Source organism: Pinus tabuliformis, chromosome 9, assembly GCF_031772625.1.
Source record: "Pinus tabuliformis cultivar Carrire ecotype Pingquan chromosome 9, CPIR1, whole genome shotgun sequence".
Classification (NCBI taxonomy): Eukaryota; Viridiplantae; Streptophyta; class Pinopsida; order Pinales; family Pinaceae; genus Pinus; species Pinus tabuliformis.
In genome coordinates this window covers 75,636,716-75,664,376 of record NC_142307.1, presented here as the reverse complement: position 1 = coordinate 75,664,376, position 27,661 = coordinate 75,636,716, and the positions used below count along the sequence as shown (strand labels likewise).

Below are 27,661 nucleotides of genomic sequence, written 5' to 3'. Positions count from 1 at the left end.
TCACAAGATGGAATTTGAAATTACTCGAATCCCATAATTCTGGCCAATCCTTGTGGAAGAGAAAATATTTCAAAACGATCCCAATTGTGCTATAATACTAGTTGTACAGATAGTCATTGCATTCTATTCCGTTTGCACTCATTTTGTATAAAACCAGATTTTGCTTTAGATTTTAATTTTCACACTTTTGACATATCATTTTGGCATACTGAGCACAAAATTATCAAACATTCGAGTGATGTATTACCCTTTTGGAAAATTGAAGTTTTTCGAAAGAATGTCTCAATTCCAATCAATATCAATGTTTTTTGAAGAGCTTCTATCTTATCCAAAACAATATCAACAAAAGAATGTATTTTTAGAAAATTGCCATCAATTCAATTTAATTGATAATTGTCCTTTGAAAGATTTCCATCCATTCTTCATTGATCCATTCAGTGAGATATATTTGGAAACTTTTCTTTCACTAGAAATTGTCAAAGGCTTAACTTTCACATATAACATTAATAATATGTTACAGGCTGTTAAAACCAAAAATTCATATCCTCAATCTGGCCTGTCATCGCTTCCATTGAACGTTTATCAATCCATAATGGAAACCCATCCTGATTTTTATGATACAATAGGTATCCAATTGAAAAAAAAAAATCATAAGAAGGAGATTTCGAGCAAAATTCTAACAATAGTTGCGCATTCTAATTCCACATTTAATGTTCTCAGTTCAACAAAAACTTTATTGCTAGTACTAATATTTGAAATGTATATATGTGTAGGAATAAAAATGAGAAAATGGTTACACTAGAAATATCATTATACCTAGTCAATTTTATGTACATAGTTAAAATAGGAGTAGAATTAATTTAGTTAGTTTGTTAGGTTGATACTTTATTTTTGACAGTCTGCAGGCAAAATAAAGGAAGTAATTAGCCCTCTTCATATCATATAAATAATTCAAGGGAATAGTTACTTCTCATTTTCCTTAAATATATTTTTCCATAATAAAATCTGTTGTCGTTAACTGCATTTGGCACTTACGAAAAAGATACCAATTCTCTTTCAGATTTTGAACTTTTCGCTTGTATAAATAGCAAATATTTTGGAAAATTGATCTTTATTATTGATAGATACAGTTAAAGACTCTAGCCTAGATATGATACTAGTTTCAACTTTATAAAGTTTGATGAAAACAACCTTTAGTGAAGAAATTGTTTTATCTCAGTACAATGAAAGGTATCAATAACGAAATAAAGATTCTCTGTAGAATAGTTGTTTTCAAAAACTCTATTATTGTCATCCAGAAGCTATCTTAAGGAAACAATGACTTCCTCCCTGCTAAGGAAATCACGACTTTCAGAGGAACAACCCCAAGATACACTTTATCTTGAGGAATAAGAGGTCTCATCATGAGCCGGCTTATCATAATCACAGATATTATAACTTGCTGACTTTGCCAATATTGTACACCACAACAGGGCAATGACTCGAGATTGTTGCAATCAAAAAACAAGGGGTCTCATCAGGAGCCAGCTTGTTCAGCAAGGTTATAAATCAAGTGAATGATTGTGTTATAATTTGGCTACCAAACCAAGACATTGTTCTTTAAGAGTAAAAAGAAAATCAAAGCAATAAGTGTGGATATGGATTTTTCTTTGAAAAGTTGTAGGCTGCCTTAAGTAGGATACAAGATCATTTCTGGGTAACAGGTAACCCTGTCAAGGCTATAAATTCCTGCTGGCAGTAGAGGCTCTACCTACGACAAATGAGCACATTTAAAACTGTGTACAAAGAAGACTTTGTTTTATTTTTACAGACCAAGTAGTGGCTGATGTAAATACAAGGACTAGCCTGAGGAAGCAAATAATCAAAGTTGAAAATAGTTGAAACAAAATGCCATTGACAGGTTAGAGCATAATGTACTTTATCTTTCCATAACAAAGTTTAACTTTCTAAAAAAAATTCTGTTTTGGAAGTTTAGAATATTCAATAGGAAAACAGAGATAACTGGTTCTTCTAAGTGAATCGCTAATTGTTTTGGCCAGCAACAACCCCCCTCACATTTAAGTGTCAATCGAAAGACTAAATGTGTGGAGACCCTTAGTTAAAATCTAGGAAAAAAAAAGTAGTGCTTAAATTTCTTTTCCGTAAATAAAGTTACCATCATAAGCTTAGGAGCCTCCTTTGAGATTCTTAAGATCTAAGTTTCTGATAAGGTAAAAAGTCTTTAAAAATCGCATCGTAAAAAGATAGCGGGATGCCATCATTCGAATATAACCCCAACATTTGCGAGATCGTGGCATTGAATAAATATCGCGTCGCATTTAGTAAAACTTACACGAAACACTTCAGAATTTACTGATTTGCGATGACGTCGATCGCAAGATCGCATCTCGCAAGAAGCAGGTTAACGAAATTTTTCATACATAAAACTCCTGCGATCTGTGATATTGCGATATCGCGATCTCGCGATAAAGCAATGATTGCGATGTCAGGCCAGATCAGCGCTGCGATGTTGTGTTTATACGATTCTGCGATGTTGCGATGTTGCGATGTTGCGATCTGCGATGTTGCGAAGCAAATCGCAAAATCGCTCCATTGCAGACCTTTCAGGCACGATATTCAAGAAAAGTATTTTCCATAAATTGACACATGGTTATGCACTTTAAATGCTAATAAAGGAGTTAGTTGTCAATTATTAATAGAATATGAATGCGTGCTTTTCGAAGAATCACTTCAGGTAAGGTGGTGTATTTGGTATGTCTGCGGTATTTAAAATTATCCCATCACCCTTCCTGGCATTCATTTCTACTTCACTTGTGAATTGCAGGAACGAAGAACGGAGGACGATACAAAGCAATACGCAGGTTGAAATGGGAAAGAAAAGCAAAGCCCCGAGCTCCGAAGAAAAGGAAATGGCACCTTTATATACAGACACTGCTTGTAACAGAGACGCGGGAATAGCTACGTGGGAAGGCATGTATAATATACTTGAAGAGGAGAACCCCAGAGTAATGGAAGTTACTACTGTTGTGGGCTCACGGAGTCCTTCTAAAGTAACCCTAATAGATCTAGCTTTCTCATTCTTACATCGGATAGCAGCAAGGCCAAAATCCTCCCATACACAGACATGGTCAAGTGGATACTCGATAGCGCAAAGATCAGAAATAGACAATTCAAGGTTCATGGTCAAGGACTCAACGGTTCATTCACTGCGCAGGATTTAAAGCTCATGTATCATTTGCCCAAACCACTAGCAACTTATAACAAACAATTTATGGAGAAATTTGTAAAGGAGAACCAGAACCTAGCAGAAACCACCAAAGACTGGTCCAGGAGAGACAAACCGCTCAAGAAAGATAAACACGGTATGTACAGTACTGGTTCCCTTACCTCCCCATATTTCTTTGCTGCTACCATGCTCTGTAGAATATTTGGAATGCCAGATATCAACAAATTTTCATCCGAATGGCTACCATTACTGGATGCTGCCACAAATGCCACTATTGTAGATTGGGCCAAATTTTATCTGAAAAGCTAGTCATGGTCATTGTCAGTTACCGGTCCAAAAGAGCTACGGATCGGAGAATTTATCCTCCTTTTTACCTGTCTGCATATATTATGGATTCAATATGTTATGTTTCTAAGTTTCCTGTTATGGGTTGGAAGTGGACAACTCAAGACCCCTTACCCATCCATGTCTATCATAAGGAATTGTGGGACTCTCAGTTCACTCCATACTTCTACCAAATTTGTCATGGAATTATGCTGCCCTTGTATAGAATTTTGTATGATAAAGACCCCCCAAGATGCTCGCCTGAAGCAGAGGTAGACATCCTCCCCATCGCAAGATGGTTCGGTGAGGAATTGTTCACTTATGTCAGGGTATTTGGAAGTACTGCACCCCCTCATGTTCTACCTTTGTATATCCCTGATAAACTTTTAGCTCGAGAGATTGCATATCAAATCTGTGGAGAAGGTGGCCTAACTAAAGACTTAAAGGACAAAAAGAAGGCTATATGGCCACAGTTTCTTATGGCCTGTGGGGCCTTTTCGCTATTCGATGTAGGTCACGCACTCACGGAAGTACAAAATATGACGTGTTTACAATTATTCAAATTCCCGGGAAGACCATTTGACCCTAATGAGGTTGCCCAGAATTTCACAACTACAGTCAAGATAAAGGTGTTCTTTGGGAAAAAGGATTATTTGATGATATATTCCAATAGAAAAGCACAATTCATGAGATTTTGCGCAAAGCCCAATTGCAGTTACCTCCAGAAGATTTCCAAAAGTTCATAATATACAGAGAAAGAAGGTTAGCTAGTATTCCTCTAGAGAAACTACGCCTACCCGCAAGCGAACCAACTCCAAGTGTTAGTCTCAGTGGGAGTTCAAGCACTAACGGATCTAAATCCAAGTCTGAACAAGAAATGCCCAAACACTCTAAAAGATCCGAAAATGACCAGGATAGGAGTGAAGAGTCAGCTAAGGATACTGCTCAGTCAATGGAACTTCTACATCAGCAAGTTATTGCCTCCCCGCAAAAATATCCTCCTCCTCCTCTCATCATTCAAGCACCACCAGTCACAACCGAATTAGATAAAGAATGGGAAACCTTCAACGAACTGATCACTCTTGAAGGACAAGCCCTAAAAACACCTGTGAGCAATACACAAGTAGCACAAGAAGTAGTCACAACAACAATCAACGATGTCTCAGATACGGAGCATATTCCGGTTGCCCCATCTTCTGAGCTTATACTCAACATAGAAGAAATTCCCCCTCTGGATATATTTTATAGCCCACAGCATAAAGCAGTGGTAAGAAGATAGAGAAAGAAAAGGAAATTGGAAAATGCACTCTCTCAAGACGCAGAACAATTAGACGTCTTGTGGAAATATCCCACTAGCAATCCTACTGAACATCTCACCAAACTATCTCAGATCGCTGGTGCATACACCTCTGCGACTATTGATAAAGCATCTGAGGTACAACAGTTGTTAAAAGAAAGGGAAGACCAGATACAAGTACTGCAACAACAGTTGCAACAAGCTAACACCAATAATGAAGCACAAAAACAACTTGATAGGTTGCAGCAGGACTTCCAGCAAATGTAGATAGGATATCAGAAAAGTTTGGATGAGAAAGGAAAGCAGTTACAGGATTTACAAGAGATGCACAAAGGTGACCCTAAGCTTACAAAATTTATTTCGGAATCCATTTCCTTCAATGAACAATTACTACAGCAGCAAGAAGTATTGAGCCAATAGATACCACAGTGGAGTTATTATTGTGAAATTAGTGATAAGACCACTAATCAAGTGGTAGATTTACGAAGTGACTATGATCTGATTGATAAACGGGTGACTGAGTACTTGGCTTGGCAAGATGAAGACGAGGGAAAAAGAGCAGGTGCACCAAGGATAAATGAGAACCATAAAGAACTGCTCTTTAACAAATGGGACGATCAAATCAGGGAGGCAGAACAAGCGGCAGAAACAGCAGCCATGGCAGCAAGCAGTCTTATTGATTGTATAAATGAAAATTTGCACAAGGCAAATTTGATCGCAGAGACTACCCCAGGATATTTACCGAACAAACAACAACTAGAGGCAGAATGGAAACAGAGAGCGCAAGAAAAGGCAAAAGCAATTCAAGGGCTGAAAAAGTTAAATTGGGAATATTACTGGGCATACTTGGTGAAGCTGCATAGCCAGTGGATGATTGTTAAGTGTATCATAAATGCGGCCGAAAAAATGGCACCAGCTCTCATCGATTCTATTTTCTCAGCTCAGCTAAAAGCAGAAGTCAGCCAGCCGACTCTCCTTAAACAGATGCTGCATACATGCAATTTCAAAGACCAAGTACAGAAGTAGTTTAATTCTGGATTCAATTTTCACTTTAATTTTTGCTTAGAAAAAGGGCGGTCATTTAAACCGCATCCTGAATTTTTGTAATTAAGTTATTTAGTTAGTAGTATTTAAACCCTTCTCATGCATTTAGAGAAGGGTCCAGAAATTTATCAAAAACTTGTCCTCAGAACATGCACTTTTGCACCCTCAGAGGAGGTTTTGGTGAATGAATGGATCAAGATTTGTTGATGTTTGCATTTGATGTCTGCTACTGATGTTGCACTTCTGTACTCTTAGTGGATGTTAGAGCAAGGAGAGATAAATCATTGTCGCTTGAAGCTTATGAGTAGGACTAGTCATAAATGGTACTTTTATCTCTTGACCATTTTTGCTTATATGTTAAAGTGATATATAGTTTTTAGTTGTTTATGTATTATTGCATGAATGCCTGAGTTATCATTTGGCACTTTTGTACGGTGATAGCTATTTATTTATACTTAATGTATGAATAGCTCATTATGCGATATGTTGTTCACAACTGTTTCGTCTAACTTTTTATGCGAAGTGGTTCATCTTTATTAATTTCCTTTCTTATAATAGCTGAATGATCTTTATTACCAGTTGTTATTTGAATTCTTTTTAGATCACATAATAGAAGAATTATATCCCGAGTTAGTATAGACTTAGATGTTGCTGCTTATTAGATTACAATAGCATAGCATTAGATTACAATTAGAATTAGAATATCTTAAATTAGGAACTGTTAGACCAGGAACATCAAATTCTACACACACACACTGATAGATTGGGAAACTGGTCCCATATACCCAGTCGAACCCGCTATACCAAACGGATAAGGAGCTACCAACCAATGTCCGGACCGAGCGGGTATCCCCCTTGTTGTAGACCCGATTTTCGGGGCTTCAACAGGTAGATAGATAACCTTTATGTAAGTTTTGATCAAATTCAATGGTTAAAATTGGGAGTTTGTGTGTTTGACCCCGTGAGTTCCTTGTTGATGCTCTAATGAACCAACCACCATGCTACCAAAATTCATAATATAGCAATCATTTATAATTTATATTTGAAGTGTAAATTCTATTGAAGCCCACAAAATCACCAAGGTTTCTAGGTTTGATCCTACGACCTGGTGCATTAGAGAAATTTTGAGGTAAAAATGGGCCTCATAACAAAAATGTACAAAAAAGTCAGCTTTATAAGAACCAATAGGATTCAATATGATGATGTCAACCATGGGGGATGATTCACCATTTTTGGAGTAAAAAGGTAAAATGAAAAAAAAAAAAACTACCTTTTCAACTCGTATTTTCAACTTATATCCCTATGATTTTACTCAAATTTCAAGTGAGAACACTTGTTGGATGTGTAATTTAATTTTGCATCCAAGGAGTACTAATATTACATAATTTTGATGGACCCTACCACACGAAAAATGTGAAATACATGGAAAAACATGTTTGCAATCACGTTGTTACATGTATTTTACAATTTTCATGCAGTTGGTTCCATCGAAAGTATGAAACTTGGGCACCCCTTGGATGCAAGACTAAATCCCGCATCCAACGAGTGTTCCCACTCGAAATTTGAGTAAAATCGTGGGGAGATAAGTTGAAAATACAACTTGAAAAAATAGTTTTTTTCTTTTTTCCTCCAAAACTTAATGAGGTAATTTAATATTATTTTATTATTTCCACTATTATTTTATGATATTCCCTAGAAGGCCCATTTTAGACCTCACAATTTCTCTAATATATATAAACTAGATTTTTTTTTCCATTGCATCAACGAGGCTGAAGGTTGAAACATTGTTGCAGGTGTATGTTTTTATGCAGAGTTTGAAGACCACGACCCAAATAATGGGAATATCGGGATCAAACCTGATACATGTTGTTTAATAAATATACGCTTTTACTAGTGCTATAAATAGTGTGTTATGGTGAAATGTTTTCAACACCAAGGGTTTTGGGCTTGTTAGTTCTCTATATAATTTTGAAGGAATGATGCCTTAGAAGCCATTTTCCAAGTAGCCAAAGGATGGAAAGGTCGAGAATGGAACTCGAGATCTATCCATTGTAAATTTTGTAGGTTACCAATGTTTTAGGAAGTTGCTTATTATAAAAATGTGCAAGCTAGGGTAGCTTTGATTTGAGACATTGAAAGTGTGGAATGGGAAACTAAGGAACTTATAAGAACTTTTCAAGTAGATCGAGAGCATGGAGAGCCTTAGATCAGTGCAACAATATTCCTAGAGTTAGTGAAGACATTGTTACAAGATTAAGTTCCATAGTGATGTAATAAAGCATATGAAATGCTTCACATTATAATAATGGAGAAGTTGCATAGTTGAGTGGGCCCAGAGACGTAACCCAAATTCAGTAATTCATTATCAAGTTTTGCCTCTTTGTCTTTATTCTTTCTATTCATTTGTCATTTTTACTTTTTAATTTCTCATTAAGTTTCTGAATTTATGATAAGTCCATTCACACTTTAAGTTGTTGCAAACCAGATAGTGTAATTTTTAGATCAAGTTTGGTGTCAGAGAAGGTATGACAATATTTGTTAGTGCGTTTGGAAACCATGGGAAAAGCGTTGAAGCGAGAAATACTTCAGGAACTTAAAGATATTAACCAACAAATTTAGGAAGATAATTATAAATTGAGAAGGTTGCTATGAGTCTTGAAAGATGAGAAGCAAGAGTTGCAATACATATTGTTGCTTCATGGAGAATTTCTTATGGGAATCATACAATAGATGCAACTTTAGTTGCAAGCTATAGAAGAGACTTTGGAAAAATTTTAGAGTGTCGAAGGATTTAAGGGGAAAGGAGGTTCTACCTTTCTAAAGAAACCATCTCCTACACCTATTATAGAAATCGTGATTGAGGTATGCAGTGTAAGTGATTCATCATGTTCTCTTTCTTCCCATTAAGATATAGATGTTGCTTTTGGTGCGTTTAAGAAGCATACTTGGGGTGTTGGTTTTAAATTGCTAAACAAGATGGGATTTAAAGGAAAAGGCCTTGGAATCAACGGCCAAGGTATAAATAATTCCATAGAGGTTATGGAAAGACCTCGCTATGAAGGTTTGGGATATGGCAAAGGAGAAGTTGAAGAATTCTCCAAGGTTGTTGAAGTAAGAGATGCTTCAAGAGAAGAGCCTAAACTATTACAAAAATCCTTTATCCAAAGCGATGGCACATCACTTCATGAGCATGATAAAGAATGCAAGGCATATCCAAAGAGAGATGAAAATTCCAAAGGAGGAGTGAAAACAAATTTTCCTTGACAAAATTGCACTAAGGACATCCATAAAAGGTATGAAAAGTGTTGTACCTTGGAGATAGTTCCTGGCTACAAGGAAAACAAGGGCCAAGACATATAAGAACTGATAAAAAGCTTTAAAATAAATGGCGAGAGGGACAAATTATGAGAGTTGCAATGAATGATCTAGTTCAGAAACCTATCATTCAAGACCAAAGTGGCCAAGACCAATGTGGACTGCAAAATTTTAGACTAAAGAGTTGATTAGAAGAAAGATAAAAAATAACAAGGTTTTACAACTCTAGCCTTTAAGAATCTGAGTTCAAACTCTACATAAAGAATGGTGAAAAGACTAAGAAATTGTGTATGAATCCGTGGAAGGAGAGCGTCCATTAAAAAATTTAAACTAAAAAATAAGTACCATTTATAAAGTAAATTCATACTCCCAATTTAAAAAAATCATGTTGCTACATGCACTTGTCCATGAGAAAAAAAACATAATTAAAATAACAAATATAAAAAAAAAAAAAAAACAATACTACAATTTACCACCAACACTAGAATCAAAACTAATTTTATTCTTCAATCTCAAAAAAAATTTCTCCATTACATTATTCTCCTAATTTCCTAATTTACAAACTCTGCACCATTACAAAAACCTTGATTTCCCATTTTTATTATCTACCCTAGATTAATGGTTTCTGTCGATTCTGAAGCTGACTTTTTTGGAAGTTATAAAGCAATTTATTTTTATAGATTAACGGTTTCAGTCCATTCTAAAGCTGACTTTTTTGAAAGTTATAAGAGCAATTTATTTTTAATAAATATTTTATATATAATTTTAAAATATTATATATAGATATTATTATTATTATAACAATTTTTTAAAAATCTAAACTTTGACTCTCCTTATAAAACATTTACAAATTATTTCATTGAATTAGTTTTCTGGCTATTTACATCAAGTCGAAAACATATATGAAAAGTGATGTTTGGAATGATCTAATTGTCATCACATGTGTCAGGAAAATCCAGCACTGTCCAAAATTTTTAAGGCATTTAAAATTATGATTCACAAAAATTCCCAAATTTAGATTTACAAAAATCTCCAAATCTTTTCAAAATATGATCATAATTTCCATAACTTAAAAAAAAAGCATTTCTTGTAATGATGGGGTATTGATGGGGAATCAATACCCCAAATCTTGTTGTGTAATACAAACCTTTATATTTTCTTAATATTTTTTTCCTCTGAAAAAAAACTACAGCGTTTCTGGTAATGATGGGGAATACCGTCGGGATAAATGGTGGCCGTGGATCACGAAAATAATGGTTTCATAATTCAGCTTCTCGATGGTTTCCTGCCATTTAAACTTTGATTTGGGTGACCTGTTCGGATTCCATTGATCTGGAGCATGAGCGTTGTAGGCCATCGATTACTTTGATACCATCTTCAAAGTGCAGGGAGATTATATAAACTGCTTTCATCGCCGTTGTGTCTTTAATATCAGAGTCAATTGTTGAGGGCTTTTATTTGCATCGATTTTCTCACTTGTGCCAACATATTTAAATGGTGATTTAACTTTTTCCAAAATATAAATATTTAATTTGCGTAGAGATTTCACTTCTCTCAGATTCATAATTTCCTGCCAAAATAAAATTTCCTCTTCATTTTCTTAATGGCATGTATTTCGTTGGTCTGACTGTAAATAGCTTTCTAAAAGTTTCATAGGTGTAATCCCCTAGTTGCTTAGTGGTCTTATACATTTTTTTTTATTTTGGTTACATTTCATAGTTTTAAGAACATGATTTCCGCTGCTTTTTCAAAGTGTTCCATGGGTTCTTTAGGCTCTGGACATTAGTAGTATGCCTTGAGTGAGATGTTAAAAGTGAGGTGTTAAATAGACAAAGAAACTAATATCATATGTAAAGTTAAAGATGATATGTATCTTATTTTGTTTTATTTCTTAACATAGATCTTCACATAGTTAAATTTTTTGTTGAAATATTTTTGAAAAGTATAAGATTTAAACATCTTACTCATACATTTTTTTACTTCTATTTATTTTTCATTATTATAGCAGACATTATTTTTCTATTTAAAACATAATTTTTACTTTTATTTTTATTTTAAAAAGAACAGAGGGATAGACAAAATTACACATCTCCCTCATACTGAGTTGTAGAATAAGCCTCTCGGCTCAAACATACAATATTTTAAAGGGCATGGATCTTCAAGATCATATTGTGACAAATTTTATATGGAGTTTCAATCCCATTGGCGATTCAAACTATTTTATTCCTTGTTATCATTTTTATTACATGCTCTGCTTACTCTTACAAAAGTTCCATCAGGTCTCTAACTCTGACTTCTTTTTGGATTTTGCATACTAAAACCTTTGATTTTTTAACTATACATGTTTGGGATACAACAACAACCATGATTACTCCAATGTTTTATTTCATCATAAGAAAAACGGCTATGGAATACATAAATTATTGTATGAATATCCATGTTTTTTTGTGGATTACATCACCATTGTGTAGCTGGAAAAGAAATTCCTTGTATAAGAAGGTCATGTAACTCAGGATGGAGACAAGACATAAATACTGCGCTCCAAGTTGGAATATGGAGAATGGAAAGAAGGGCATGATTTAAAAGAACCATTGTACTCATTATAATATGAGTGGTAACTAGATAGAGAAAGGTTGGAAACTCTATCCATAACTTCATCCAAAGCAGGGAAAGAAAGTTGAGAAAGCACCTGCAAAATGGAGGTAGAAGATGGAAGAGTGGAGCACGGAATAATAATCCAATACGCATTTCATGAAGAACCTCACCATGAAAGGATAATCCATTAGCTTGGCTGGGTAAGGAATGGGTAGCCTATTTGCATAATTCTTTACTTCCATTGTTGTAAACCTCACATGTTATGTATGGGACCCCTAGAAGGGAAAATTGTATAAGTGATCCCCTGTTATAGTATCACTTATATGCAACATAGTGTTATTATGCTTTCTAGAGTGTACAACTTAGAGAAACAAGTCAAACCATATGTGTAAACTTTTGGTGGACCAAAAGTTCCTTTTGTGGGGAGGTTTGATCCACAAGGATCTCTACAACCAAGAAAAATTGATGATTTCAAATTCTGATTTAAATGTACTCATGTCTAAGAGCTCGTCAAGGGCTTTCCAAAGATGCTTGAATGGAGTCAAATGGATGTCGTATGAGAAATTTATGGCCTACTAAAGTTATAGCTAAACCAGGAAAAAGATAAGTGGGACACATGGCATCACCAGGGACTGCCACATGTCTGCACGAACAATGTATAAATGATAATGTGGCAATATGATAGGTTCTCATGTAGTATTATTGACGTTGAGGTGGACTATATGAACGTTTACATGGTAGTATGGATGGTGATGGCGTGGAAGTACATATGTTGATATGGCATGATAGATAGACCAATTAGAGTGTGACATGTGGCAAGGCATGTTGATGTCGCTGACAAGTGGAAACACAAGAATGTGACATGTGGTCAACACGTGTTGATGTAGCATGGAGTTGATATGGCGCTGACGTGTCTAGAAATGTGGCAGGTGATTGGGATGTTTTCTTGGTCCAATTGAGAACTGCCACATGACAATGGATTGTGGGGGTTGGATCAAATCTGTAACCTCCGAAAACCAAATACGGTGGTTTACCAATATGTTGTAGATAAGTTGGTAGAAAAGAATTTGTTACATATTTTAATTAATGACATATAACATATTGTTCGCATAAAAATCGCGACAAGCACGATTGGACAACGACCTATTCAATGCAAGCCAAACGAATTATCGTTACACCACTAGCGTGGATCTTGTAAAGGGTAATGGAATTTATATTTGTACTGCTATGGGAGAGATTCCTATTGTTGTGCAGGGACCAGTAATTGATATAGTACTGGTCCCACCAAACCACCAGTGATTGAGACTTTTGAAACCAAAATTTAAACAGAAATAAATAACATTATGTATAAATAAGTATTAAATTATGTCCAAAAATCACCCATACATTGACTAGGCCCACAACTGTCCATAAATAGTATTTTACTACTTAATACTGCAAAACATATTGACCCAAGTAGAAAACAGCTAGAGCCATAAAGGCTTCCAAACTGGTCTATTCCAGAAGTACAAAACAGCAGTCACTTCAACCCCCACTCATCAGAACTGCAACTTTGCATCCCAAATAAATATGCCTACCTGCACATAACAAAAGGAATGTATGTCAGCCATAACTGCTGTGTCGTTCAACAACTAAACACCCTATGTTCAATAAATGACACCCAACCCAATAACAATTAAATCCACTTTGTTCAATAAATGACACCTAGACCCAATAACTGCAATAAATGACACCCAACTCACTCTATTTCTCATTAAAACAGATCAAAGCACATGGATCAACAAATAAACAATTCCCAACCATTAGATCACATCAAATTAAATCCATACCACACATTCAAAATGAAGCCATTGCAATCCATGTGCATCCATGTCCACCAATTAAAATCAAGTCCCCAAAACTATAAAAGAAGTCCACCCACTGTTGAAGTTGCATCTTACGCTTTCAAACTATTCAGCAAACTTGAAGACAACATCACAAAACAGTGGCCAATATATTCAAGTTAGTTATATGAATTACAACTCATTCTTCTTACAGTTCTGTTTTCATTGTTTTCATTTATCAGATTTCTTACATTACAGTTCTGTCCATAGGGTTACAGTTAACCTATACAGTTACAGTTAACCTTTTTTATACAAAGTTTATGTATGTGTTCTAGCTTATTATATCATCAGCTTCATAGTGATTACAGCTTACATATCACAGAGGTTACGTATGTCATGTTAGTACTGTAGTCACAGCTTGTTTAGCTTACAGGAATTGAACCTATTGAATGCAGTCGTATCCATCTAATCAACGTCACAGGTTGTTTACCTTACACGAATTGAACCTTAGCTTACAAGAATTATTTGATCATTAGCTTCATAGTGATTACAGCTTACATATCACAGAGGTTACGTATGTCGTGTTAGTACTGTAGTCATAGCTTGTTTAGCTTACAGGAATTGAACCTTAGCTTACATGAATTGAGCGATTATTATGGCTTGGGTTCTATTCAGAATGAGTTAAAACATAGAACAAAAACGAATTGTATCTTTAATGACTCTGATAAACTTAGTAATTTTTCACATATTTTCAGACCTTGACAATCATCATTGAGACATCACATTGAAACATAATCGAAAGACATGTATTTTCAGAAGCATGAAGCTATTGAGAAAGAAAAAATTTTGATATTGAGTCGAAAGAATGCAAATAAGTGAATTTCTACTATTGATGAATGGACCATAGAACTGAGGAATGGTTTCCTAGAATGGAAGCCTGAGCAAATGACCATTTCTCTTTATTGGATTAGATGACTGTAAGATTTTAGATAATGAGAAAACACAATTAAAAGTAACATAGCAGATGACAGTCTTATTGGCCTTCATATCTTTTCACCTCGTTGAGCTCGAGACCTTAGGGTATGGAGAGACCGAGCCATACAGAGTTGTAAAATTTGGACCAAAGGAATAGGGATTTACATAATTCAGCACTGTAAATTAAGTCACAGAAAATGGAGAGAAATCTTGGAGCAGAGATTGTTCTTCTCAATATTCAAAATAACTAAATAAATTATATGGAAAATATAAAAAAAAAAAAATGACTACAATGAAACTCGATTAAACTGAAGTAAAACCAATTGTCTATGACACCTAGGAGACCATAGAATCAAATGTGATAGTGATTACAGCTTACATATGTCGTGTTAGTACTGTAGTCATAGCTTGTTTAGCTTACAGGAATTGAACCTATTGAATACAGTCGTATCCATCTAATCAATGTCACAGCTTGTTTAGCTTACAGGAATTGAACCTTAGCTTACAGGAATTATTCGATCATCAACTTCATAGTGATTATAGCTTACATATCACAGAGGTTACGTATGTCGTGTTAGTACTGTAGTCACAGCTTGTTTAGCTTACAGGAATTGAACCTTAGCTTACAGGAATTGAATCTATTGAATACATCTCATTCATCTTATCACTATTAAGCTCTATACACTAAAAAGCTCGTATTAGTATCTGAGCATGGTTTCAGTTCACCCTTATCTATGAGTGAGGTAGAACAAAGCTCTGTATAATTACATACGTTATATGTATATTAAAGCTGAATCCAGTCTATTAGGGAGATAACCAACCTATGATACAGGTACTTTATCATATCTATACATGTATTTCTTAGGTTAGTACTAATGGGTCAACCTTTAGATGATGTTACTTATAAAATATCTGTGCTATTACTTATGCCGAGTGTTATGAGAACGAGACAAGCAAGTGATTAGGTAAACAAGCATGGTTAGAAAGAGTCATGTGTAACTACTGTGTTCTAATTCCATAGCTTGTCATAAGCTTAGATAAGGTACAAAGGTGACAAGCTAATCAATATACAACATGATATCCCAGGGTTCTCACTCTTAGTCATTCCTATTATATAAATACCTTTTTTCTTATTGCTATATAGAGTACCGTTCTCTCCATAATCAATACTTAATCAATACATATGGATAGACTGTAATCACTGTATACGCATATCCTAATGTAACAAGCTCTGTTTCCTCATTACTTTGATTTCCATGGTTCTACTTATGGCACTGATTCAACCATTAGTAACGATTACACTCTACTCTATAGGGTAAGTACATATTGAATAGACCTACTTATTGCCTGTATTCCCTAATCTTTAACAGATATAAGGAGAATGACGTAATTCATACATGTTTACATACCTCATTGGTTTAGCTGTATAAAGCTGTTGAAAGTAAATGGAAAATGATATATGAAAACAGTGACATACATGTTGATAATTTCATGTAATAGAGGAAAAGTATTTTTGCAGAAGTAATAAAGCATAATTTGACATATATTCTAATGTCTAAATGCAACATACATGTTGATAATTTCATGTAATAGAGGAAAAGTAATTTTTGCAGAAGTAATAAAGCATAATTTGACATATATTCTAATGTCTAAATGCAACATACATGTTGATAATTTCCTGTAATAGAGGAAAAGTAATTTTTGCAGAAGTAATAAAGCATAATTTGACATATATTCTAATGTCTAAATGCATGCAATAATTTTACAGGTTGTTGCATCTATGGCAAAAGGAAGTTACTCTGCTCATACGAGGAGAAGTGGCAGGAGAGTGACAAGGGGTGCGCAGTTGCGATGCACATCGTCTGATGATGACAGGCCAGCTGATGTCAATGCCGGCAATGCACCAGGGAACATTGTTGAAGATGACCATGTGACAGCCGCTGATGTTAACACACCATCAGCCACAGAACCACCATCAACAACAGTCCAAGGGGCAAGCTCAACTAAAAAGATCAGTGCTATAAGAGGATGGAAAAAAGAAAAAATGTTAGTTGCAATTGACGACATAGAGTTTAATGGATACTCAGTTCGGGCATCTGCAAAAAAACATGGTATTCCTCCCTCATCAATACATTATTGGATAAATGGACTGACTCATACAAAACGTAGAGGGCCTCTTACAGTTATGACTGAGGAGGAGGAGGCCGAGGTGGTTGAGTGGTGTAAAGAGATGGCCCAACTGGGACATGGGCTAGAGTTGATATAACTCAAATCAACAGTTGCTCAAATCTGTCAAGGGAGGCCAAACCCATTCAAAGATGGGTTTCCTGGTAAATCATGGTGGTTTGGGTTTAAAAAAAGGCATCCAGAACTTGTATTGCATACTACTGAGGGCCTTGACAGAGACAGAGCATTAAATTTGCGCCCTGCAGTTGTGCAAAAATTTTATGACACACTTTCTAGTGCTTATGATAAACATTCTTATGGAGCAGACCATATATGGAACTGTGATGAAACAAGTTTACAGGCAGGGAGGAATTGTGGCATGCGGGTAATTGCCAAGAGAGGGAGCCAAAATGTGCCAAAGATTTTGCCCAAGAGCAGGGAATGGATAACTATTTTATGTTGTGTTAATGCAATTGGTACTTCTATCCCAGGATTTTATCTATTCAAAGGTAAAAATCAACTAAAAAACTATATACAGAACTGTGAACCAGGTGCATGCATGGCTGCACATCCCCATGCATGGATGACTAAAGAACTGTTTCTAAGTTGGCTTTTTCACTTTGCTGCATCGGTACTAGGTGGCGTCTCGCCTAATAACAAACACCTTTTGATATTAGATGGCCATGAGAGCCACATGGCTGTACAAACAATTGAGGAAGCAAACAATTTAGGCATCGACCTGTTGACATTGCCCGCTCATACCACTCATAGGCTGCAACCCCTTGATGTGAGTGTGTTTGTCCCTTTCAAGAACTGTTTCAGGTTGAAGCGTGCTGCATGGATGGCAAAGAATCCAGGGGTTGAGGTGAAAAGGTTTGAGCTAGCAGAGCTTGCAAGTAAAGCTTTTAAAAGGGCTTTGACACCATCAAATATCAAGGCTGGCTTTAGGAGGACATGAATCTGGCCACTGAACTATGATGCTCTTATGCATGATACTGGTTGTAGCCAAGCGTTTCATGTGGATGGTCAGGAAGAAGGGAATGTCCAAACAAGTGTTGAAGTGCAAGAAGTAGATGACCAAGATGATGTTGTTGCAGCTGGTAATATGATTTCCCTGTCTCAAGGACACTTATATGCTAAAGATGATGAAACTATATGTGAAACACAATATAACAATGAATAAATTCCTAGTAACATGGAGATTGTTCCACCAACTCAAGAACATGAAATTCCTGTTGTTGATATTGCTAATGATATTGTTGAACATGCAGTTGACAATGACCAATTGACATTGCCAAGCCAAGTAACCCCACCTTCATGGCTAGCAGAAGCAATGATCAATATGAATGCACATAGTGTCTCAGCAACCAATGAAGAAAGCATGAACATGCCCTCACAACCAACAGAATTGAACAGTGAAATTGTTCATTTTCTTGTGGACAATAGATCAATGGAAGAAGATGAAGGACATAATGAGGCATCAAATGAAGATAATGATATGGTTCAATCAGTTCCAATAGATACTGAAAGGGAAGTACCAAGCAATGACATGCAGGTGGGAGGGGTGGAGAAGACACTTGGGCGGTTCCTAAAGCTACCAGTAGAGAGAGTATCAATGAGAAAAAAGCAAGGTGCACCGGCTAGTCTTCGTCTGGGCCGAAGCTCACAGTTACTCACCTCAGAGGACTATATAAACCTGTTAGTTGAGTCAAAAAAAAAGAAATTTGAAATGCAAGAATTAAAACAGAAAAAGAAGGATATGGTCAAGGAGAAGAATGCAGCAAGGATTGTTGCAGCACAACGTCGAGAAGAAGAAAGGATTGAAAGAGATAAAGCAAGGCAAGTTAAGGACCAACAAAAGCAAATGGAAAGACAGGAAAAGGAAAAACGAAAGGCACAACAAATGCTTGAAAAGGAACAAGGGATGATCAACGATACAAGAATAGCTGATGAAACCATGATTATTTCAAACTCATTGGACTCCATTGCAGATAATAAACCATTATTCCAAGATCTCATAAACATTCAAGTGCCCCACTATCAAACTGAGGGTTTACCCACTTGCCTTGTTCCTACTAGAACTGGTGTCAATTCTCTATATGCTCATTACACCCCTCCACTTAATGCAGGGGTCATTAGTGCAAATGTGAGGTATGGGTACTCAGTACCTCCATGGTTGGAAGCTGCAAATTGGAATCAATCATATGGCATCAATCAAACATTTCCTAATCAGCCCTTGACTGGTAGGCCAACCTACCTGGCTCAAGAAGGTAACTCGGGAGTTTTGGCACTCAAGATTCTCAAGGCCATAAAGAATAGGGGTGTCATATGTTTTTGGTTCTAACCACATTATGATGTGGATTTTGGATGGATTGTATCTTTTTCTTGGCACAGAAACATTTTGGCTTACAACCTAGTAGTGATTTCTTGTGGCAACCTAACTATGTGTTGATAAGAAATTTTCAATGGAATATGTCTTTCTGTAAAACATTAATTATGATAAAACTATTTCTATAAGTTATTATGTGCGCACTGTACAAAGCTCTAAACTCACTTATGGCTCCAATAAGTGGACCGTTATCTAAAGGAACACCATTCAACTTATAAAAAATAAGTGCCATTGTAAATCTCTTCTAATGGGTCTGCATTCACTACACCACTATACTGTCCTGATTTAGATCGAACATATTGACCATATAAATTTTATTAGAAACAAAAGCAGTTATAATGTGATGACAGTGCTGGGCAAGTCCACAATCACTTAACACTGAATAGAAGTCTACACTTTCAATTAGAAACACCTCCTGCTCGCTTCTAATGTACAAACCATAAAAACACAAACGTTAACATGCAAGAATAACTTAGCATGTTGCCACAAGAAGGCAGTTAAGGAGTTGACAATATTAAAGTTGCAATAGCTATTGTTCAAATGCGTAGTAGATTATCTTGCAGTTCTGTCTTGACTCTATTTATGTTAGCAAAAGTTTCCTGGTCAGGTTATGATGCTAGGGCCAACCAAACCAGAGAAACAGTTCAAAAACTAAACTTGCTAAAATGTACAAAAGTAGTCATATCTACATGGAATGAAATTCCAAATTCAATGAAAAAAATACTATAGCAGGGACAATAAAAATGCATCGTTTTTATCTATAAAGCAAACACAGTAACAAGGGGCTACTCTAACAGGCATGTCAAAGTGCCAAGCCAAGTCCACTCGAAATTTACATGAATTGTACAGAAAAAGATGATGGTGAGATTTTTCCAAAGGATGCCTTCGATCTCAACATTGAAGGCATCAAATTTGCAGCACTGTACAAAGCTCTAAACTCACTTATGGCTCCAATAAGTGAACCGTTATCTAAAGGAACACCATTCAACTTATAAAAAATAAGTGCCACTGTAAATCTCTTCTAATGGGTCTGCATTCACTACACCACTATACTGTCCTGATTTAGATCGAACATATTTACCATATAAATTTTATTAGAAACAAAAACAGTTATAATGTGATGACAGTGCTGGGCAAGTTTACAATAACTTAACACTGAATAGAAGTCTACACTCACAATTAGAAACACCTCCTGCTTGCTTCTAATGTACAAACCATAAAAACACAAACGTTAACATGCAAGAATAACTCAGCATGTTGCGGCAAGAAGGCAGTTAAGGAGTTGACAATACTAAAGTTGCAATAGCTATTGTTCAAATGCGTAGATTATCTTGCAGTTCTGTCTTGACTCTGTTTATGTTAGCAAAAGTTTCCTGGTCAGGTTATGATGCTAGAGCCAACCAAACTAGAGAAACAGTTCAAAAACTAAACTTGCTAAAATGTACAAAAGTAGTCATATCTACATGGAATGAAATCCCAAATTCAATGAAAAAAATACTATAGCAGGGACAATAAAAATGCAGTGTTTTTATCTATAAAGCAAACACAGTAACAAGGGGCTACTCTAACAGGCATGTCAAAGTGCCAAGCCAAGTCCACTCAAAATTTACATGAATTTTACAGAAAAAGATGATGGTGAGATTTTTCCAAAGGATGCCTTTGATCTCAACATTGAAGGCATCAAATTTGCAGCACTGTACAAAGCTCTAAACTCACTTATGGCTCCAATAAGCGGACCGTTATCTAAAGGAACACCATTCAACTTATAAAAAATAAGTTCCATTGTAAATCTCTTCTAATGGGTCTGCATTCACCACACCACTATACTGTCCTGATTTAGATCGAACATATTTAGCATATAAATTTTATTAGAAACAAAAACAGTTATCATGTGATGACAGTGCTGGGCAAGTCCACAATCACTTAACACTGAATAGAAGTCTACACTCGCAATTAGAAACACCTCCTGCTCGCTTCAAATGTACAAACCATAAAAACACAAACGTTAACATGCAAGAATAACTCAGCATGTTGCGACAAGAAGGCAGTTAAGGAGTTGACAATATTAAAGTTGCAATAGCTATTGTTCAAATGCGTAGATTATCTTGTAGTTTGGTCTTGACTCTGTTTATGTTAACAAAAGTTTCCTGGTCATGTTATGATGCTAGAGCCAACCAAACCAGAGAAACAGTTCAAAAACTAAACTTGCTAAAATGAACAAAAGTAGTCATATCTACATGGAATGAAATCCCGAATTCAATGGAAAAAATACTATAGCAGGGACAATAAAAATGCAGCGTTTTTATCTATAAAGCAAACACAGTAACAAAGGGCTACTCTGATAGACATGTCAAAGTGCCAAGCCAAGTCCACTCGAAATTTACATGAATTGTACAGAAAAAGATGATGGTGAGATTTTTCCAAAGGATGCCTTCGATCTCAACATTGAAGGCATCAAATTTGCAGCACTGTACAAAGCTCTAAACTCACTTATGGCTCCAATAAGTGAACCGTTATCTAAAGGAACACCATTCAACTTATAAAAAATAAGTGCCACTGTAAATCTCTTCTAATGGGTCTGCATTCACTACACCACTATACTGTCCTGATTTAGATCGAACATATTTACCATATAAATTTTATTAGAAACAAAAACAGTTATAATGTGATGACAGTGCTGGGCAAGTTTACAATAACTTAACACTGAATAGAAGTCTACACTCACAATTAGAAACACCTCCTGCTTGCTTCTAATGTACAAACCATAAAAACACAAACGTTAACATGCAAGAATAACTCAGCATGTTGCGGCAAGAAGGCAGTTAAGGAGTTGACAATACTAAAGTTGCAATAGCTATTGTTCAAATGCGTAGATTATCTTGCAGTTCTGTCTTGACTCTGTTTATGTTAGCAAAAGTTTCATGGTCAGGTTATGATGCTAGAGCCAACCAAACTAGAGAAACAGTTCAAAAACTAAACTTGCTAAAATGTACAAAAGTAGTCATATCTACATGGAATGAAATCCCAAATTCAATGAAAAAAATACTATAGCAGGGACAATAAAAATGCAGTGTTTTTATCTATAAAGCAAACTGATCTGAAAATGGAATGTACTTGTTTAAGGGTGCAAGGTATCCATTTCCAATAATTTCAACTGTGAGCTAGACACTCCAAATGACCTCTAAAAATGTATAAACTTCTTATTTCTTATACAGAGATAGACTGTAGGGGCATTCACCGGACATGTCACCTCTAAAAAGAGGATGAGTTCCAGAGGCTACCTGGCCCTCTACAGGCTCTGCCTAAAGAAATAAACAAGTAAACACTTAGAAGTCTTTGACATACACAAACTTGAAGTTTAATGTCCTTGCGGAATAAGACAAGTAACTTTCTGCAGCTGAACAGGTGATTATGTGTGTATGCAAGTTATGTATATTTGTTGTTTAAATCTTTATATCAGTTTTGTTTACCATGTCATCTTCAGCAATTAAAGACATCAAAATGATAAAGCAGTTCACCCCCTCCTGGGCTACATCTGCTGGACCAAGCCTCTCCAACTAGGCTTGTCCTCTTGTATTAAAAATGCTACAAAGGCTAATACAAGAATATGAATGTCTCAAAGGACAGATCTGACTGTAAATACAGAATCAGAAGATAGGAATTAGCTAAACATGCTCTTTCCCAACACTAAACAGTGAAAATTGTACCTTCATACAGTACTTTCCCCAATTGGCCCTGGTGGCCCTTTACACTTGCCTGGAGAATTTTGAGGTGAATATGACCTCAATTGGTTCTGAAACCTCTGCCATTAGACTCAGAAGGTCGAAAATAGCAGACATAGGCTTTTGAATCACCAAAAACGGATGAACATAGCCCCCAAACAGCTCCAACACTGAAATGGCCCTAGTGGCCCTGAAAGCTTCCCTGAAGCTAAACAGTGAGAAGAATTCCTCAGAAGGAAAAACGAGCTGTAGAAATGGATTCAGAAGGCTGGAAAACTTCAGGAATGACCTTCGTTCCACATTCAATGGCTGCACAATTCCCAATACAGCTCCTAAACTGATTTGGCCCTAGTGGCTCCTGGAACTTCCACGAAGCTAAAACACCTGCAAATGACCTCAGATGGCTGTGAAACCTGTGCCAATGGCTTCAGAAGGTCGAAGAGACCCAAAATCAAAAAAAAAATTCGTCCAAAATGGACTTTCCTAGCCAAAGTTATGGCCATTTACTCCCAACTGCCAGCTTGGCCTAAAAAAACTCCAGTTAACTTTAGTTACGGCCAGATAAGCCCGCCAAATGTGGAGCGGCCGCCAAATTTGGCGCTCCGCCAATTCTGCCGCCAACTGAACTGCAGTTTTCATAAATGCATGTGACCAAAAAATCTGCTGGCTGTTTGCATAGGATTCCGTGCTGGCGGTTATGGGGCTTAAGCCCTGGTTTTCGGGCTGAGGTCATATGGCATGCGGGGCTGGCCCTTAGGGGCTGGCCCCCTTTGTTTTCCCACTCAGAACATTTCAAACCTTAAATAAACTTTGTGCCGCCCATATGTCAAGGATTGACAGTGTGGTGTAACGGTAAAGCGGAGCACTGGTTGGTAGGAGGTCGCGTGTTCAATCCTCCATCCGACCAAAACTTTTAAACATTCGCCCAAATGCCTCTGCTGATGTCACCCAGGCCACGTGGCGCCCTCCGGGCCTGCCACGTGGCACTTTCTGATTGGCTGCAAAATGGGAATATTCCTCGGAATATTCCAAAGAATATTCCGTGGAATATTCTTTTTTTAATTTTTTTTTATAAAAATTCAAATTTCTAAAGTTATTGAGCAATTCTTATTTTTGGCATAACTTTCTCATACAGCGACCGTTTTTCGAACCGTTTGCGGCGCCGGAATCAGGAAGACGAGCTCTATCCGGTCGCTCAGGTTCTAATCAGTTCTGATCACTTTCATTTTTGACCATTTTACGACACTTAGTCCTGAGCTCCTGATCACAAACACAGTAACAAGGGGCTACTCTAACAGGCATGTCAAAGTGCCAAGCCAAGTCCACTCAAAATTTACATGAATTTTACAGAAAAAGATGATGGTGAGATTTTTCCAAAGGATGCCTTCGATCTCAACATTGAAGGCATCAAATTTGCAGCACTGTACAAAGCTCTAAACTCACTTATGGCTCCAATAAGTGGACCGTTATCTAAAGGAAAACCATTCAACTTATAAAAAATAAGTTCCATTGTAAATCTCTTCTAATGGGTCTGCATTCACCACACCACTATACTGTCCTGATTTAGATCGAACATATTTAGCATATAAATTTTATTAGAAACAAAAACAGTTATCATGTGATGACAGTGCTGGGCAAGTCCACAATCACTTAACACTGAATAGAAGTCTACACTCGCAATTAGAAACACCTCCTGCTCGCTTCAAATGTACAAACCATAAAAACACAAACGTTAACATGCAAGAATAACTCAGCATGTTGCGACAAGAAGGCAGTTAAGGAGTTGACAATATTAAAGTTGCAATAGCTATTGTTCAAATGCGTAGATTATCTTGTAGTTTGGTCTTGACTCTGTTTATGTTAACAAAAGTTTCCTGGTCATGTTATGATGCTAGAGCCAACCAAACCAGAGAAACAGTTCAAAAACTAAACTTGCTAAAATGAACAAAAGTAGTCATATCTACATGGAATGAAATCCCGAATTCAATGAAAAAAATACTATAGCAGGGACAATAAAAATGCAGCGTTTTTATCTATAAAGCAAACACAGTAACAAAGGGCTACTCTGATAGACATGTCAAAGTGCCAAGCCAAGTCCACTCGAAATTTACATGAATTGTACAGAAAAAGATGATGGTGAGATTTTTCCAAAGGATGCCTTCGATCTCAACATTGAAGGCATCAAATTTGCAGCACTGTACAAAGCTCTAAACTCACTTATGGCTCCAATAAGTGAACCGTTATCTAAAGGAACACCATTCAACTTATAAAAAATAAGTGCCACTGTAAATCTCTTCTAATGGGTCTGCATTCACTACACCACTATACTGTCCTGATTTAGATCGAACATATTTACCATATAAATTTTATTAGAAACAAAAACAGTTATAATGTGATGACAGTGCTGGGCAAGTTTACAATAACTTAACACTGAATAGAAGTCTACACTCACAATTAGAAACACCTCCTGCTTGCTTCTAATGTACAAACCATAAAAACACAAACGTTAACATGCAAGAATAACTCAGCATGTTGCGGCAAGAAGGCAGTTAAGGAGTTGACAATACTAAAGTTGCAATAGCTATTGTTCAAATGCGTAGATTATCTTGCAGTTCTGTCTTGACTCTGTTTATGTTAGCAAAAGTTTCCTGGTCAGGTTATGATGCTAGAGCCAACCAAACTAGAGAAACAGTTCAAAAACTAAACTTGCTAAAATGAACAAAAGTAGTCATATCTACATGGAATGAAATCCTGAATTCAATGAAAAAAATACTATAGCAGGGACAATAAAAATGCAGCGTTTTTATCTATAAAGCAAACACAGTAACAAGGGGCTACTCTGACAGGCATGTCAAAGTGCCAAGCCAAGTCCACTCGAAATTTACATGAATTTACAAGTTATGCAAGTCAATTGAGAGCAGCGACAGAGAGTTTCGAGGGTTTGTTTGGGGTCATTGCTGCGATGTTCCATTTTCCCTTTGTCTTTCTGCTCGGGGCCGGCTGTGGGGCGAAGCCCTCCGCCGAGGATGGCACGGGACGGCCGAGGGCACGGGATGGCCGAGGGCACGGGACGGCAAAAATAACCGCTTAAGTGGGTTCTAACTGGTATTGGTGCTTTTTTCCTTCTAAGAGCGCGCTCATAACTCACACAGCACATATGTAGTAGGCAGAGCACACTCAGAGTGCACGAATAGGTCACACCGCCGAGGATGGCACAGGACGACCGAGGGCACGGGATGGCCGAGGGCACGGGACGGCAAAAATAACAGCGAAAACAGCAAAAATAACATAGAAAACAATGAAATTTCCACAAAAACCCTAAACCTTCAACAACAAACAACATCAAAATATCCAAAAACCCTAAACCCTAAAAAAAAATCCTAAAAAAAATGCCATAGAAAGTATACAAAATTTCCAAATAGAGTTGCTTGTGTTGGAAAACACAGAGAAATCGCTGGTAGGATTAAAATCCTACCGGATACAGGCCATGGATGGTCGTCGACCTCCCCCACCTTCCCCGGAGCTCGCCAGACCTTCTCCACACCTGCAACGACCTTTTCCACACCTGCAACGAGAAGAAAAAGCCATTAGGGAACAGAAAACCACCAAAAACACCAGCACAAAACAACAAATTCTTATTTTACCTCGAGCTCAGTAAAACTGCGACCGACTCCTCCCCAAACAACAAAATCGCCGAATAAGACCACCACCAGAGAAATGCTAAACAACCGGCATTCCAGAACGACCAAGAAATCCAGGTGGAAAAGCACAAGAAAAGCAGAACCACTGTCCCAACCACAAACCCTGAAACTCCAGCAAACATTCGCACCAGCACCTGCATACCAGGCGAAGCGCGCAGGTACACAAACCTTGTCAACCGAACAAACAATTCGAACAGCACACGAATAAACGACTCTGCACACGAATATGTCAATATCACACGAATAAACAGCACACGAATATGTCAATATCTAATTGAAAAACTATTTTCTTAATAATATTTAGACTTAGTTGAATCTAAAATTCCAAAAAACAATGTATCCTTATAGTTTACTTTCACCCTCAACACTTTTCAAACTGGGAAAAAATAAAAAAATAAAACCTCTAAAACTTTTAAAAATTTAATAACTTCTACGTACCTTACATTTATGTTCATACAAATAGCATAGTAACTTACATGAACTTAAGATAATATCTGCATAAACTTACACTTACGTTTATTCATATAACTTATTAACTTGTGAACTTAAAATCACTCAAAGGTAACTTATATGAACTTACTTCCGCGTGAATGTAAGTTACATCCGAATAATCAAAATTAAAAAAAGAAATCTACCTGAATCGTGAACTTACATCTACGTGAATTTAAGTAACATTTAAAAAATTATTTGGTAACATCTACGATAGATTACCTACGTGAATTTATCTTGATCGAACATGTAAATGAACTTATGTAGGCTAATTATTAATTAATTTTAATTTTAGGAAGTATTAATTAATTCCCTAAAATAAATATATTGGTTACGTGAATTTATCTTGATCGAACACGTAAATGAACTTAGGTAGGCTAATCATTAATTAAAATAAATATATTGGTTATGTAAATATTCTTTGTGAAGTTTTTCTATGTAACGTTTACATACCCAATGTATTCAATTTAAGGAATTAATTCATCATTACCATATACGTTCACTTTCTGCTAATATAAGTTTATGTTGACGTATTTATTTTAGAGAACTAATTAATCGTTAGTCAATTTATATCTGTTATAATATAATGTAAACT

The 27,661-nt window shown here is 36.4% G+C and overlaps 1 pseudogene; it reads right to left on the bottom strand.

Moving 5' to 3' along the window:
* The window catches only part of LOC149147182 (uncharacterized), a 98,758-nt pseudogene extending 71,657 nt beyond the window's left edge, over positions 1-27,101 (bottom strand).
* Between the last annotated feature and the right edge of the window lie 560 nt (positions 27,102-27,661).